At 35.2% G+C, this 17,694-nt stretch overlaps 1 long non-coding RNA gene and 1 pseudogene across 1 annotated transcript; both read left to right on the top strand.

Annotated features, from left to right (window-relative positions):
• LOC133831584 (uncharacterized) overlaps nt 1-17,482 on the top strand; it is a 65,476-nt pseudogene extending 47,994 nt beyond the window's left edge.
• On the top strand, nt 2,629-6,871 carry LOC133804683 (uncharacterized). The gene is made up of 3 exons (XR_009878578.1): nt 2,629-2,825; nt 4,944-5,217; nt 6,767-6,871. It is a non-coding gene; the product is annotated as an uncharacterized LOC133804683 (long non-coding RNA).
• Nucleotides 17,483-17,694: the final 212 nt, after the last annotated feature.

Below are 17,694 nucleotides of genomic sequence, written 5' to 3'. Positions count from 1 at the left end.
TACACTAAATACCCATTTCCATAACACATGAATATAATACTAATAAAAAAGTATTATGGTAGTGTATTATATTGGGCAACACGTGAATGGGATATAAAATGAGTTACAGTGTTGGCGGGTGAGTGAATTTAGTTAGAGGGAAACTAAAAATATATTTTTATTTTTTTTCTACTTCTCTCTCGTGTTCTCCTCCATCTTTCCCAAATCACTCTCCTCTATCTTTGTCCAAATCACTCTCAGTGTAGAGCTAAACAAACGTGCAGTGGCGATGGTGAATCGGAGAATGGTGTGGTCGATTTGACGAGTCAGGTACACTTGATAGATAAGGAAGATGCGGAGAGGTTCGAGAGGGAGAGGAAGGAGTTCGAGGAGAGGGAGAAGGCCTGGCTCGAGGCCATGGAGATGAAAAGGAAGAAGATGGAAGAAGAAGAAGAAGAATACGAGGAACAATGAAAGAAGGCACTGGACGAAGAGTCTCGGAAACAGCAGGTACTTTCTTCTTTTCTTTACTTTCTCGGAGTATTTTGGTTTTAACTGCTGTTTGGTTGCTAGAAAAGAATGAAAAACTAAACAAATTCTCACTTCTTTTTCAAATTTTCTAGTTGGAAATTGCTGGATGCTCAACATACATATGTGAACAAGAGTATGAATCTATGGGAATGTAGGGCTAAATGTCTGAGCAAATGTTCCTGTACAAAATTGGGGACCCCAGTAGCTATGTCACCCCTGATGTGGTAAGTTTGTGTTCGTATAGTTCTATTTCAAATTAAATGGGAGAACAATAATTGACTGAGATCGTTATCTATTTGTCCTTAAATGCAGATTATTGATCTTCAGAATGTTTCATTCTCTCCCTTGTCAAGTTGCAAGGTTCTTTGTGTTGGAGAAAAATCCTCTGCTGGTTCGGTCCCTGAAAAACTCCTGCAATTTATTCCAAAGGTGATGCTTTTAATGTTTTTGTCTGATTCATTATGTAATACATAAGCAGCAAATGGAGGTTTATTCTCTCCGTGTACCATGCTTGTGCTTGAAAGTTTTATTTGGAGCTCTGGTGCATATTTAATCACTAAAGAGAGCTCATCTTTCTATTGCTACCATTGAAGTACCTTGATTTCAATAGTCTATGCAAATATGGGAGCCACTCTTATCTATTATCGTTTGCTTTGGTCAAAGACTGCTCATAAGTTCCAAGATCGTTATCCTTTGGTGGTACTAATAGCTTGTGTTCTTATAAAATAAGGATTGTTGGTGTCAGTCAATGCAATCGATTCTTGGTTAATTTACCACTAATACCATATCCAGTGTAATTGGTTACATTTATTGCATCATTGGCCTACATGTTTGGAATGTCTCTGTGCTTGTTTAAATTTAAGTCATTTGAAGTGCTCAAGCTATTGTTTTTTTTTACCATCTTAGCCAGAGTCATATTCCCTAAGATTATGCTATCAGGAAGGAGTTAACCTTTTATCATAGTGTTTGCCTTCACTATTTAAGCATATATTTCTCCTGTGACATGTGATCTTTCCCTCTCCTTTCTTTCCGTCAACAGTTAACATTAACCATATTTTTGCTCTGTATTGAAAACCCTTTTTTGTTCCTTGGTCTGTGGTTATACTAATGTGCTGTTGTAAATTTTTTTAGGACTGTGGTTGGAAAGGATGGGGTGAGATATCTTATGGAGGATATGAATGTGTTAAACGTGAAAAGGCTGCAGAATTCCTGGTGGATAAGTTTTAAGATTTTGCCACGGCTATTTATTTATTATATAACAAGACTATTCAAATGAGGGAAAGAAATGAATTTTTGAGTGTTTGCATTGTATTAATCTATTTTTGATGTTTTATTAGGTCAGATCATGGTTGGAAGAAATATTGCCTGGCATCAACAGTTCTGTATTTTCTTATATAATTGGGGTCGATAGTCTGAAAGCAACTAGCATTGGCGATGACGCTTCATCTTCAGCCGCTAGTAATGAAGTAAGGTTGCGTGTGGATGGATTATTTGACCTGAAAGAACATGCAGTCCAATTCACTAGAGACGTTACAACATTATATACCAATGGACCAACTGGTGGTGGTGGTATCAGGTCAAGTTCTTACCAGCTTCTGAACCTATTTTCTAATTTACTAGCGTTTTAATGAGCTTACGCATTCCTTGGTGGTTATATATTCATCTCTAGATGCAATAAATCTTTGGTTCTTTATTTTCATAATAATTGGTTTCCTGTGCTCAAAACCGAATGAGAAGTTGTAGATTGAATTGCTGTTAGAGCTCATGAAGTTAGTTATTTACTGATTAGTGGTGCCTTCCTCAATATACAATCGAAGATATATTTAATAGAGATTGACCTTGCTGTATTCACCTTTATATTTTGCATTTTCTATTCCCCGATTGTTGTGATTGATCTATTTCCACTGATTATTATTTTTTTCTTTACTGACTGCAGTGTTGGACACAAGAGAGAGGTCATTCTTGAAAAACAATTGGTACTCTCTATGCTATATCATCTATCTCACCATCGATTTCCAAAATTAGTGTTTAATCTCTCCTCTTTGCACACCACAATATGAACTTCTGAGTTGTGTTTCTCTATTTTTGGTCATTCAGCTCAATCGTGAACATGTTGCTTGGAAGACATCCATAAAGCGCATTGTAACAAAATCAAATCCTCCAAGAATTAGCCATGAAAACCTCATTAAAACTTGAGTTTCTCAAGGATCAGTAGAAGATGTTTCATTTTCTAGAAGTGACATCTCACCTGCGCACTGTAACTTGTGGGATGATTTTAATTGGCTTTTACATTTGCAAGTGGAGAGCATTTTATGGTAAGAGTCTCTACCCTTACTTCATTCATCTATTAATGTAATATTTTAGCCAAGTAATATTTTGACCTTGCAAATCCAAGAAGTATATGGTCTATAAAGAAATTGACAAGGTTTTATTCTAACATACAGAGCATTTTTCTTGATATGTGTATATAACTGGTGGTATCATGTCATTTGTTGTTGCTTTATTGGTATTCTATAAATATGAAAGAGATCAATGCTCTAAATCTGAGTTTGAATGTTTGCTATTTGTGTACTGTATAAGTTTATTCATTTTTTTTCTTTCACTTTTGTCTGCTACCTTGTTTATAATATATGGTCAAATTTGTTAAAATTCCATTTAGATAGATAGCCATGTAGAGTATTTGTGGAATACAGAAGTAATATTCGGTCATTAATAACTCTACATGATACCTTTGAATATAACTAATAAAGGTAATATATATATATAGTTTGATGAAGCAAAACAAAAGAGCTGAAAAATGAGTAGCAGATCCCTCTATTAATCATAGACCAATAAGGACTCTACTCCTAGCAAAACCTCAAGGACTGGCACTGTTTTCTACAACGAAAACTCATTTCCATAACACAAAAATTTAACACTTTTAAAAAAGTATTATAATATATATATAAGTGTATATGTATATAGGCGGGACTTATTGCAATTTGGCGCCTAATTTTCCCCAGCCCCCAAAATTTTTCACACGATCCCAATTGACTAAAAAATGTGTTATCATCCTCTCTCCTTCTCTCTCATTATTTCCTTCTCTTTTTCTTCTTTTTCTTGTAGTCTTTTTTAATTTTCTATGTCTCATAATTCAGATCTCTCTTTCTCTTTCTCTTACTCTTTCTCTTTCTTTTCTTCTCCTTTTTCCTCATCGTTCTCTCTCCTTTTTCTTGAATCTGTCTTTTGCTTTCATTGGGTAATTATTTGTTTTATTGTGATGGCTGAGGTATTTTTATATGAATGATGATGGTTTATTTACCCAATAATCTGTTGCTTTTTTGATTGATTATTACTCCCAAGTTTTGATTGATTTTTTGAACATTTAAGCTTGATTTTTGGGCATTTTAGCATTTCAGCTAGATTTTTGGGCATTTTGTTGTGTTTCATTTGCAAACTAGTCAATTGATAACTAATATTGTCTTGTTTTTTTGGGCTCCTTCAAAAGGTGATTTGAGAGACTTTGTAGATTTGGTGGTGACTTTGAAGAGCATTATATTTGGACTCCTTTAAGAGATATATTGTCTTAATTTTTATATTTAATTCAATTGTATATTTATGTGATTGTATATATGTGTTTTGTTCATAAATTAAATAAATCTTGTTTGATGTTGTGTTTGTTTCCCCATATTGGTTTAAGAATTAATAAATAGCACCTGTAATGTTTTATTTTGGTGTAGAATATCTAAATTTCTTCTGTAAAAAATGGATGATATAGTGTTGAAAATTATCGATACATAAAAGGGAGAGGATCTCTTATGTTGAAATGCTATGTTCATTAATCATTAGATATGCTTGGTGCATTCGATGTAGTTTCAATTGTGGGTTTGATATTCAAGTTTGTGTTTTGTTAAGGTTGATAGATTTTGGCTGTAATTATTCTTTTAATTTGAATGCATATAATTATACTTTTAAAGATTACGATTATTCCTTTTAATTTTTTGTGACAAAAAGGATAAAGATATTTTAAGTGTAGAAAAGGAAACAACATTAAATTTGCTTCTAGTTGCTCTTGGTTTTGGGTTTTGAAGAATTGAGGTTTAAATATGATGTTGATCAATATATTTTCAGTTTTTTTTTGTATGCAAATATTGATGGTTATTTATTTTATTAATTTTTATGTTGATACTTGAATGGTAATCTCGTATTGTAAAACTTGTAGCTATTTAAATTCTCTTCAATTCTATTCTCATAATTATACATATATGTATATAAATATAATGAAAGAGAGAAAGTTGAGCAAGAGCTAGCTAGTTTTAAGCATGTGTATATGCAAAGCCGAAAAAAGTGTTTACTTCTCTATAAAGTGTTCTCTTTTCTTTTGTTTTTCAATCAACTTTGTGTTTGGTATCCAACTTTTCTTGTAATGGTAAATGCATTTTTGTCTCTGTCAGGGTATTGTTCTTTTTGTGTGTATGGTGCTGTTCACTGGATCTGTATTTGCTCTTGGTGGAATTGTCTCAGCAAAGCCTTTAGATGATTGGTTGGGCAAAGGGTTGACTGGTGAGCAGAAAGTCTTTAGCTCTCCGTGTGCATCATCTGTTTATATTGGCTAGGCTATGGCTTCCGTAGTTGCTTTGGTGGTCACCGGTGTACTGCCAATTGTCTTGTGGTTTGCAACATACAGATTTTCCTTGTCTTCTGTAGTGTGTGTTGGAATATTCACAGGTAAATATATAATTTGATATCATATCAATTCATTTCCTTTAAAATAAAACATGCAATAAGCCAAGTTCTTGAGGCTTTTATATATACTTATTTTTAATTGCATTTTTGAAGTATGCTATTAACTTTCGATTTTGTTGTACTTGTACTTGTGGCATTTTCTGGTGTATCATATTTGGAGGTTATAAAGTCTAGATATGATGAAGTTCCAACAAGTCTTCTAGTTCTAAAGATACTGAAAATTTTATTATATAAAGAAAATAGTTCTTAAATAAAGAAAATCCAAATGCTCTGAAGTTTTCTTTTGGGAAAAACTGAGGAGCACCATGCTCTGAAGTCATGATTTTTGAAGTTTTTTTTCATTCTTTCTTATTAATTCTTACACAGATGCTACCTACGAAGAGAGGTGTCGCAATGGAGGTAAAACTCTCTGTGCTTTCTGATGCGAACTTTTTTTATCTGGCTATGATTGTTATAATGTACAATAGTTTCTTTTAACTTGAAAGACTGGAGCTAGAGGTGATGCTGCAAAAAGGAGTGAAGTTTGAGATAGAAGCATTATCTGTGCGTGCATTATCCTTCTTATCAGAGTAATCCCTTTTTCAAGTGTTTGCTTCCTAGACTGAATCAAGATTTATTTACATAGATAGATACTGTACATACTATTATTAAAACTTTACTGGAAATTGACTTATCCTCCTCATATCCTAAAGGTCAATTATAAGACAAGGAATTCTCATAATTATCATAAAAAAAACTTTCTTTCTTTGATAATGCATATATATGAAGCTATTGATTAAAAAAAATCTAGTTTGATTTATAATTTAGCTTTATATGAAAAGGGTATGTGGAAAAAGTTACAAAATGAGGTGAAATTAATGTAGAGGCACATATCAAGGACTCAATAATGTATGACTATGAATTATCATTATCAATGCCCATGTAATATCTATCTTTTTTCACATAATGGTTAATCATTATAATAACAAGCAAGTTCTTAGAAGAAATCCACACTTCAATAGTCTTAATCAAACTCATGGTATAATTAATAAAAACACTAGTGATTATCTGGTAGTTATTGTTGTTTGTATTTTCTTGTTTAAATTGTATTGATTATTCATACATTGATCATTCAAATCATATAGGCATGTACAAGTATTCATGAGTTTGTTCATTTGTTAGGCATGATTTACTTAGATTTGCCTCTCCCACGTTTGGTATAGCATTTTTAAGTATTTATCGACTTTAAACTACCTGAGAAGAACTGTCTCTTTTGTTGGTTGGTAGGTTGTTATTCCCCACAATGGTTATTTAAAATCTGTAAGAGAGCTTTGCTCAAAATACAATATTTTAATGATTGCTGATGAAATCAAATCTGGCTTAGCTAGATCAGGAAAATTGCTGGCTTGTGATTGGGAAGAAGTTCGCCCAGATGTAGTGGTAAGCCATCACTTTCTTTTTCACACTCTACTGATATTTATATGTATTAGAGTGTCGCCAAAGTTCATTCACTAAATGAAAGTTTATATTTATTCTGTTTTGTTCTTTCCAGATATTAGGAAAAGCCTTGGGTGGTGGAGTGATCCCTGTAAGTGCAGTTCTTGCAGACAAAGATGTGATGCTCTGTATCCGACCTGGAGAGCATGGAAGGTTTGCAGTTATAACTGTTCATGACCTCTATCTTATTTCAGAGAAAGCAATTGAAGTAGTGGCTTTATTATTTAGGAACTTGTTGATATTAATTCTAATCATTACTAGCTAATGCACATTTATGGCTCCTAAAACCAAAAATAAATATCAGTTGGGACTTTGCCTCAATGTATTTTATAAGATGTTAATAGAGAGAGAACCATATCACCACCAAAAAATGTTTATGAAAAACCGTAAGTAGTATGAACAAGGTCTATAGACTCTATACGTATTGTTCACACAACATACCGAGAAATTTTGTTTAGCATCACAGGTTGTTACTACTCATTGAAAATATTTTGCTCCTGTTTTCTTTTAAAACCCTTGTTGGATTGGTGCCTTTTTTTAGGTGACAAATAATGAATTTGTGTCTAAAAAAATTATGGTTCTGTTTCTTGAATTGCATGTCATACCATTCAGTATTTCATTCTTTCTTATTTTTCCAATTTGCTTTTTATAATAGGTCGTCTTTATATTTTCTTTTCTTTCCAATTGACACTTACCAGGCAAGAGCTCACCTTGCTTTAATTTGTCATATATATACCAGTGTTTACTGGGATCAATTTGTTTGAGAATTTTTGCTCTTTTTCTTTATTTAATTCAATTAGTTGTCTTCTCAGATTTTGTTTGGTTATGAATTCTCATTTTAGCTCACAGATTCAAGAAACAGCACACAAGAGACGTTATAAGTTCATAGTTCAAAGCTTCAAGCATTGAAGAATATATTTTTCTTCTTATTATTCTCAGTTTTCATATCCACCACAACATCGTTTTCTTTGCTCTTTTAACAGTTAACTGAAATATATTCAATAGGACCCTATTAATAATCACTATTCTCTGCTATGATTATTTGTGTGTGTGGTGCACAATGTTTTAGTACTGTTGTTAAAGCAGCCAAGAACAGTTGACACTGCATCTGTTTTTGTTTCGTTTTGGCAAAGTTAATCCCATTGCTTATTGGTCTAATTGGTATGAAGCCAAGAAGTTCCCAATCATTTCTTCCCATACTTTTGACTCAACTGGTCATCCCTTCAACATTTCCAGGTTGTTATGGAGGGTTGTCCTGTTTTCTGATCTAGTACATGTTTGGTTTTCAGGTTGTACAGTTATTTGAGTTAATGCTATGCTCTTAGACTACATAAATTGTTTGCTAGCTATTTTTTTATTTTGCTGGTTTGTTTTATGATTATTGTCTTGAATAATGATTGTTCATAATGAAGATCATTTTTCAGTGTTCAAATTTCAAAAAAAAAAAATCAAGTATATGGTTGCTTAGTACTTTTTTCTAATACTAAGAGTCTAAGACCTATACTTTTTGTCTTCAGTACACTCCTGCAATAGATATTTGGAGCATAGGATGTATTGGCTGCAGAATGATTCTCTTTCAGGGTCATTTATTGATTATTTTGTTGATTTTTCATTGGTGGTTCTATTAAAGTTGACATTTTTCTTTCGTAGTTTTTTGATTGGATTTATTGCTTTAAATTTTTCAGGAATCACTTTGCAGTCAGTTTTGGGACAGAGAAAGTTTTGTTGATGGTCCTATTTGGTGTCTTCTTTGTAGCCTAGAAGGTGAATTTCCCTTTAGGACTGTGGAACTTATTCGCCTCTTATGAAATATGAGATATGATATTTGATGGATCTACCCTAGAAATAATAGTATCATTCTAAATGCTTTTGTAACTCAATTTTGAAGGCTTTGTGTTGGCCAGCTGAAGAATATTTTGTGTTGAAAGTAGTAAATTTTCAATATGTTGAATATTTAGGACTACTTGAATACTTAAAGAACATTTTGTTGTTGATGACAGTGTTGAATGTTTTAAACTAATTTGTGGATTGTTAATACAATGTTGAATGTTTTTACTTTTTGTTATTTGAAAATCAAGTTCATTTAATGATGCTAGTATATAATAGAAAGTTAATTTTAATTATATAAAAAAATTAAAATATAATAGAATAAATTAGTGTTATATAAATGAATATATAATGAGAATTTACACTTATCTAAATATTAAAATAATACGAAATTTGTGTTATAACATCTATTACAATAACACTTTTTATGTAAAGAATTTTGTTATGCAAACTTCATTATATAACACAAATAATGTGTTATACTAAAGTGTAGTATAACACAAATTTATAAGTATTGAAATGTGTTATATAATCGACTATAAATAATATAATTAAACACTTATCTATTTATTAAAATAACACAGAAAGTGTGTTATCGTTGACATTATAATAACACATCTGTATAACAATGATAAAGTGTTATGTAAAGTAACACATCAAAAAGTGTTATGGTATGTTTTGATAACACATTTTTGGTGTTATTAAAAGCATTTTTCCTTATAGTGCTTGAAAAAGCAGCGGCAATGGTGTGGGTGTGGGCGTTCCGACAGCACCATAAATTTATCATATATATATATATATAATATTGCAGTTATGGAGGATTAAAAATACATTCAATTTGAGAGTATTCAACAAACAGTTCATCCGAAAGTCCAAGAAGTCAACAAAGCTAGTAGCTCTTTCCAATGCAGGCGAAGACTTGGAATCATTTCAAATAATCATACGGAAGAGTTCTAGTAGAGAAGAGGGCAACAAAATAGAATATCGAGTTCGCATCAAAGTCGCCAGTACTGGTTCTTTCATTCAGGTCCTTGAGTTACTTCGCTCATAAATTTGATTATTACCATCCACATTAATGTATGCCAACTTCAATTTCTTTTATTATATAACATATGAAATGCATTCTTTTAATAAGTCAACTCTAAATTGGATTGACTACCAATTGTTGAAGAGATTTAATTGATATTGACTATTTTATGATGCATATTAATTTTTAAATCTGTAATAATATCTAAGAAAACAAGGATTACTAGTATTGACTCTTTCTCTCTCGCTTGATTAATTAGGAAAACTCCACGTATATGGTAGTAACTGCAGACTATGATGGAAGCTCAGGATGGGAAGACATTAATGCATCGGTTTTCATAGAATTCTGAGTGTCAGAAACTTGGGTGGTGAATACCAAAATTACAAATGGCTATGGCTCACTTGCCCCTCAAATCATGCAAGTACGTATATTATATAACTCACTCCTCTTATTATAATCAATCATAAATTTACTTCATATATATAACTTTGTTTGTTGAATAATAATTAATATTTAGGAACATTGGAATAATTACGTCACTGAAGAAGATTTTATTTTCATGGCAACTAATTAATGCTATAACTGCTGTCCGAATTCCGGTTGGCTGGTGGATAGCGTACGATCCAAACCCACCCAAGCCCTTCATTGGTGGCTCCTCACAAGTGCTTGACAAAGCTTTCACTTGGGCACAGTAAGAATCAAACAATATTGTTGTATATCTTTACAACACAGAACTCAACACATATACAAAGTAAACAAGTTAATTTGATGAAACCAATTCAAGCAATTAACCAGAAATTAAAAGGACAAAACTGAAAAATTAAAGAATACAGAATTTTATATAAGTTCGGCCAAACTAAGGACCTACTTTCTGTTAAATAACCTCTGTTTATAGTCCTTTAGTTAGTTTAGGCCTTGATATATTTCGGTTATATTTTCTGTTAAGGCCTCTTGGCTAACTACTTTTCTGTTTCTCTCTTTCTTGTAATTGTTTGGTTATAAATAAGAGGTTTCTCTCTCAGGTCAATTCATTCAATTTTCTGAGAGCTTTCATCTTAAATATCTCTCCTACTTTCTTCTCTATTCTGTTCTTTACATGGTATCAGGCCTCCACGGTCCTACCCTTGTGTTCATTCTCTCCAATGGCGACTACCGATTCTACTGTCCACGAAGATGGCACTTCCGTTTCTGCCCTCACTCCACAGCAGCAACATTTCATTGCCTTATCTCAAGCCCTAAACCACGCCCTCCCAGTGAAGCTTGACCGCACCAATTTCCTCCTTTGGAGTGCTCAAATGGAGAACGTTATTTACGCTAACGACATCGAGGATTATCTGGATGGCTCTAATGTTGCTCCTGAGAAGTTTCTTGTTGGCTCTACCACTCTCAATCCTGCATTTGTCACTTGGAGAAAGAAGGATCGTCTGATTCTTAGTTGGATCTTCTCTTCTCTCACTCATGAAATTATGGCCCAAATTGTTGGGCATTCTACTAGTGCAGCCGCCTGGACTGCCCTTCAACAGATCTATTCCTCCACCTCTAATGCTCGTCTCCTGCAATTACGTCTCCAGCTACAAACTCTCAAGAAAGGCGGCACTCCCATGCTCGAATATATCCTCAAGATTAAGAATCTTGCTGATCAATTGGCTGCCTGCTCTGAAAAGGTCTCGGAAAAAGACCAAGTCTTGTATCTTCTTGCAGGTCTTGGAGCTGACTATAACTCCTTTGTGGTGTCTGTTACCTCTAAGTCCAAGAGCATTACTTTCGAGCAAGCTACAAGTCTTCTCCTTGCTCATGAAACCCGCTTGGAGAACCAGAATTCTGTTGATGAATCTACCTCTATTTCTGGTAATGTGGCTTACAAGCACTCTCAAATTCGGTCTCAACCATGGTATCGCAACTCTCAAGGCAGGGGTTCTGTCCATCCTCCTCCCCCTAACTCTGGCTCTCGAGGTCCCCCTCGATCGACTCACTCCGGGCCAAGAATCATATGCCAACTGTGTCTCCGCCCAGGCCATGGTGCTTTCAGCTGCTACAGGCGGTTTGATCCAAATCTGCCTTCACCTTCCTCCGCAGTTCCCTCGTCGGCTTCCTCTTCTGGTGCCTCAGCAATGATCGCAAGTTCCAACACAGTTGCCGACGACACTTGGTTACTTGATTCTGGAGCATCCCACCATCTCACACCCTCTTCCAATGCTCTTGATCAATCTTCCACTTACTCTGGCACCGACTCTGTGACAGTCGGTAATGGTAATTCCCTTTCAATTTCTTCAATTGGTCATTCTCATCTAAACTCCTCTCATTCATCTTTTCAATTGAACAATGTTTATCTTGTTCCTAAACTAACTTCAAATCTTCTTTCTGTGTCTAAATTTTGCTTGGATAACCATGTCTTTATTGAATTTTATTCCAATCATTATAACATCAAGGATCTCTCTTCGAAGAAATTGCTCCATCAAGGCTACCTTGATCGCGGTCTCTATACTTTTCAAGCTGCTTCAGCCTTGCGCACTTCTGGTTCTTCTTCTAGTGTTCGTGCCTATCACTCTACTATTCCTTCATCAGATTTTCCTGTTCCTTCCAGTCTTTCCTTTTCAAATGTTACTCAGACTCCAGCTGCTATTTGGCATGCTAGGCTTGGTCATGTAAATTCTACTATTGTTAATATTGTTCTACATCAATGTAATAAACCCTTTCAATATAATAAAAATCATGTTTGCACATCTTGTCAATTGGCCAAAAGCCATCGACTTCCCTTTGCTAACTCTACTTCTCATGCCACAAAACCATTACAATTGGTTCATACCGATTTATGGGGACCTTCCCCTATCACTGCTATTGATGGCTCTAAATACTTTGTTCTTTTCCTTGATGATTTCTCTCGCTTCACATGGATTTATCCACTGTCAAGTAAAGATCAAACAATCTCAGCATTTAAACAATTCAAATTGTTAGCAGAAAATCAGTTTAATACCACCATAAAAGAACTTCAGTCCGATAATGGCGGTGAGTTTAAAAGCTTTCTTCCCTTTCTTCACTCTTGTGGCATTAGTCACCGTTTCTCTTGTCCCCATACCTCAGCCCAAAATGGTCGCGTCGAACGCAAGCATCGCCATGTCGTTGAGACTGGTCTTGCTATGCTAGCTCATGCATCCCTTCCTCTTCGTTATTGGCTATATGCCTTTAGAGCAGCAACCTATATCATTAATCGCCTACCAACCAAACTCCATTTTAAATCTCCATTTCAAGTCCTATACTCCAAATCTCCTGACTACTCTCTGTTTCGTACTTTTGGTTGCTTGTGTTTCCCGTGTCTTCGCCCATATAACAAACACAAACTCCAATTTCGGTCTTCCCCTTGTATTTTTCTGGGTTATAGTACATCTCATAAAGGGTATCTTTGTCTAGATCCTTCCTCTCGCCGCATATACACCACTCGTCATGTCGTTTTTGATGAGGCCTCTTTTCCCTCATTTACAAATCCATGTCCTTCCGCTGTCAAATCTGTCTATGTTCCTACTCCAGCTCTTATACAATTCTCTCCCCCTCACTCTCTTCATATCTCTCATCCTACCCCTTCCACTTCTCCCTCTCCTCCTCTTCCTTACCCCCCCTCTTTCCCTCTTGCTTCCGATCAAGTTCCCACTACTACTACTGTGCAGAATGTTGTTGATACTAATGTTGTTGATACTAATGCTGATGTTTCAGATCAGGTCTCTACTGATAATGTTTTGCAGGTTCCCATGGCTGCACCAACATCACATTCTCTTACTGATATTGTTCAAGTCCCATCCGTAGCCAACACTCATCCAATGTTGACTCGTGCGAAGTGTGGCATCCACAAACCTCGAGCTCTTGTGGTCAAAAAGGCTCCTGATCTTCACAAGCCCCCCCGCACCTTCACACAAGCCTTGAGCATACCTCATTGGAAAGCTGCCATGGAACTTGAGCTTCATGCTCTTCATCATAACTCCACCTGGCAGCTTGTTCCTAGTCCTCCTACCGCCAATATTATTGATTGTAAATGGCTCTTCAAGTTGAAATACAAGCCGGATGGTTCAATAGACCGCTATAAAGCACGGTTGGTTGCTCGGGGTTTTACACAAACAGCAGGGGTTGATTATTTCGACACGTTTTCCCCGGTTGTCAAACCAGGGACAGTGCGTGTTATGCTCACTTTGGCTCTCTCCAACGGCTGGTCTCTTCGGCAAATCGATGTTCACAATGCTTTCCTCAACGGTGATCTTTCAGAAACTGTGTATATGTCTCAACCACCCGGATTTGTCAGCTCTACCCAGCCACATTATGTCTGCAAATTATCCAAGGCTCTTTATGGTCTCAAGCAGGCGCCACGTGCCTGGTTTGCTAAGCTCAGTCAAGCTCTGTCCAGCTGGGGTTTTTCCTGCTCCAAAGCTGACCCTTCCTTGTTCATTTTGCATCGACCTTCCTATGCCATCTTCATACTTGTTTATGTGGATGACTTGATCATCACTGGCAGTGATTCTACTAAACTTGAGAACATTGTGAAAGCTTTACACAATCAGTTTTCTATTCGTGATCTCGGTCAGCTTCACTACTTTTTGGGAATAGAAGTCACTCGGGCATCCAACCAGTTACACCTTTGCCAACAGAAATATGTTCATGACATATTATCCATAACTGACATGCTTGATACTAAGCCAGCCCCTACCCCTGGAATGGTTGGGAAACCTCTCTCTCAAAATGATGGAATTTTACTCGACGACCCCTCCGAGTACAGGCGTGTCATTGGCTCTCTTCAGTATGTCACTATGACCCGCCCGGACATCGCTTATGCTGTTAATCGTGCCTGCCAATTTATGCACGCACCCACTACTTCTCACTGGCAAGCAGTAAAACGCATCTTACGTTATCTTCGAGGCACTCAGTCTCACGGCATCACCTTTACCGCTGCTACGAAGCTTCATCTCACTGCCTTCACGGATACGGACTGGGCGTCCAACCCCGATGACAGACGTAGCACTGGTGGCTACTGCGTTTTCTTGGGCGATAGCATCGTCTCATGGTCCTCGGCCAAGCAGAAAGTGATCTCTCGGAGTAGCACCGAGTCTGAATATCGTGCCCTTGCAAATGTTGCTGCAGAACTCACCTGGTACAAACACTTGTTCACTGATTTGCAGCTGCGTATAGCCTCTACTCCAGTGGTTTGGTGTGATAATATGTCTGCAGCTCACTTGGCCTCAAATCCTATCTTCCATGCCCGCACAAAACACATCGAAATCGATTTCCACTTCATCCGTGATATGGTAAATCGCAAGGAAATCAGTGTGCAATATGTTCCTTCGGAACACCAAGTCGCAGACATTCTTACTAAACATTTGCTAGTGGCTCGGTTCTCGACCTTGTGTGCCAAACTGACTGTCCTTCCCAGGCCACTCAGTTTGAGGGGGGCTGTTAAATAACCTCTGTTTATAGTCCTTTAGTTAGTTTAGGCCTTGATATATTTCGGTTATATTTTCTGTTAAGGCCTCTTGGCTAACTACTTTTCTGTTTCTCTCTTTCTTGTAATTGTTTGGTTATAAATAAGAGGTTTCTCTCTCAGGTCAATTCATTCAATTTTCTGAGAGCTTTCATCTTAAATATCTCTCCTACTTTCTTCTCTGTTCTGTTCTTTACACTTTCTGTTACTCCACTGAGTTGTATTCTCCATTAATCAATAGTTTACAATGCTGAAGATTAGTTTAGTGCACCACCAAGAACCTAGGTGAAATCCCTCCTCAAAACTCAGCTTGAGTTTTCTTCCAAGAACACTGATCTTGGATTCAGATTTCCCCAACTCTCTTACACTCTTTTCTTCTCTCTGAACACTTCTCTTACTCTCAAATTCAATGTGAATTTTCTGTCACTCATTACAAGAGATTACAAGGCTTAAATAGAAGTATTACAGTTGAAAGAAAAGACTAAAATAACCTTGGTGCACATAAACTAATCTAACCGAAAAATAAAGTCAAGCATAACAACTTTAACTGTCAAGTTGTTAAAATATGTTTTCTGTAGATTATAATTCCCACAAATATATTACAATTCACGTAAACTTTTTAAATATAATTAAAATGTAATTAATGAAGAAATCATTGATTAATTTATTATGTACTAAATGTACATGTAATGTAGGTACAGAAAATATGGAATATATGTGATTATAGATCTTCATGCAGCTCAAGGATCTCAAAATGATAATGATCATAGTGCGACAAGAGATCGATATCAAGAATGGGGATATTCTTATATTGCAGATACTGTACGAGTCATAGAATAATACGTAGCATAAAGGTGCGTAATTATGGTAATAAATTGACATTTAAAAGTATGGAAATTGAATACAATGATTCTGATTTCAATGAGATTATTTTTTAAATTTAAATTATTTATGTTTATATTTTGTTCTTATATTGAGTTGAATAATAAAATTAAAATTAAAAGTTTTTTATTCTTAAAAACATTTTTTTAATAATAGTTCCAAAAGTTCTTTTGTAATTTTTTTAAATAATAAATTATAATGGCAGTAGAAAAATAAAAATAAAGTAATTTATCAATTGTCCTTATTATTATTTTTTTATAATTGTGAGAAGAAATTTTAAAAGCTTAAGAGGGGTTTATTTAGAAGAGGGAGTGGAACTTTGGATAGAAAAAATTGGGGTGTATGTACATAGAAGCAATAAAAACATTGTTTAACAAGTTTTACTAAATGAGATAAGGGACCATTAATATAAGTGAAACTTTAGTGACCTATTCAAGCATTTAGTAGAACTAAAAGGAAAGTAAAATTGAATAGATTTCTAAAATAAATTGAATAGGTACTTTTCAAAATTGAAATCATATATTAGTTGGCAAAATGATTGCATAATTAATTAAAACTGTATGGATGCGCAGATATGGGGGCAAGAGAAATCTGATTGGCATTGAGTTGCTGAATGAGCCAACGGCACCTGGAATCAGTCTAGACACTCTTAAAATCCACTACAAACAGGGCTATCATGCTGTGAGGAAGTACACCTCCAAGGCTTATGTGATTCTATCGAATAGATTGGGTCCTCGAGTTTCGAAAGAGCACCTCTCATTTGGTCAAGGCCTCACTCGAGTGTACAGTATCTATGTGCATTACTACAATCTCTATGAAGACAAATACAAAGCAATGTCCACCGCACAACAAAACATCGATAACATCTACACCGAGCGAGCTTCTGATCTTAACGGCATTACCACTTCCAATGGTCCTCTCACTTTCATTGGTAATTAATAACTAATTATTATTATAAGGTACTTTGCTCATTAAAGACAGATGTAATTATGTGTTATTCAATCATGTATAACATAAAATTTTGACAGGGGAATGGTCAGCAGAGTGGTTTGTAAATGGAGCATCAAAGATGGATCGCCAAAGATATGCAAAAGCTCAGATAGATGTCTATGGACGTGGCTTTGATGGGGCCTATTGGGCTTACATAAGTGTCAACAACTACTAGAGTGTCTCAAGTGGATTATCCAAAATGGATATATAAAACTCAATTAATATTCCAGCTACTAGTATATCCTAGCCTTCTATGGTTCTTCGGCTGAGACTCTTATTTGTTTTTCTGTTCATTCTACACAGAGCTATACTCGTTTTGGGCTTCAGTCGTTTATGTGTGTCTGGAAGAAGTTTTCCTGACTTCTTCATAAGTAAAATAAGAATAAAGATGCATCACTGAATTAATACTTGAGTATATCTTCAATCGAATTGCTTTGAAATCCCTTCAAAAACTTGACACTGAACTCCCTTTAGCTTCTTCTCAGATAAGCTCCCTTTATCCACTATTTGCAAACTCCATCTGCAATCTCTCTGATCTTCTCTTTTAGCTCACACTGTCTTCTTCTTGCAAGAACGACCTTGAAAAACAAGAAACAAGAGAGATCTAGGGTTTGTCTGAAAAGTTGTTTGTTAGCAAACTATTTATAGTAGTGATCAGAAAAAGGAAAGTCACATTATGTCGTGTTAGAATTTAAATAAAGAGAATGGAGAAAATTAACAAACATAATTATATATTATTAATTGAAGAACAGAAAAAATAAATACAAAATAATAAATTATAAAACTGGTAATTGAAAAG

The sequence above is a fragment of the Humulus lupulus genome, chromosome 1 (assembly GCF_963169125.1).
Source record: "Humulus lupulus chromosome 1, drHumLupu1.1, whole genome shotgun sequence".
NCBI classification, from domain to species: Eukaryota; Viridiplantae; Streptophyta; class Magnoliopsida; order Rosales; family Cannabaceae; genus Humulus; species Humulus lupulus.
The sequence above is the reverse complement of the archived record's forward strand: the minus strand, read 5'-3'. Positions and strand labels throughout refer to the sequence as shown.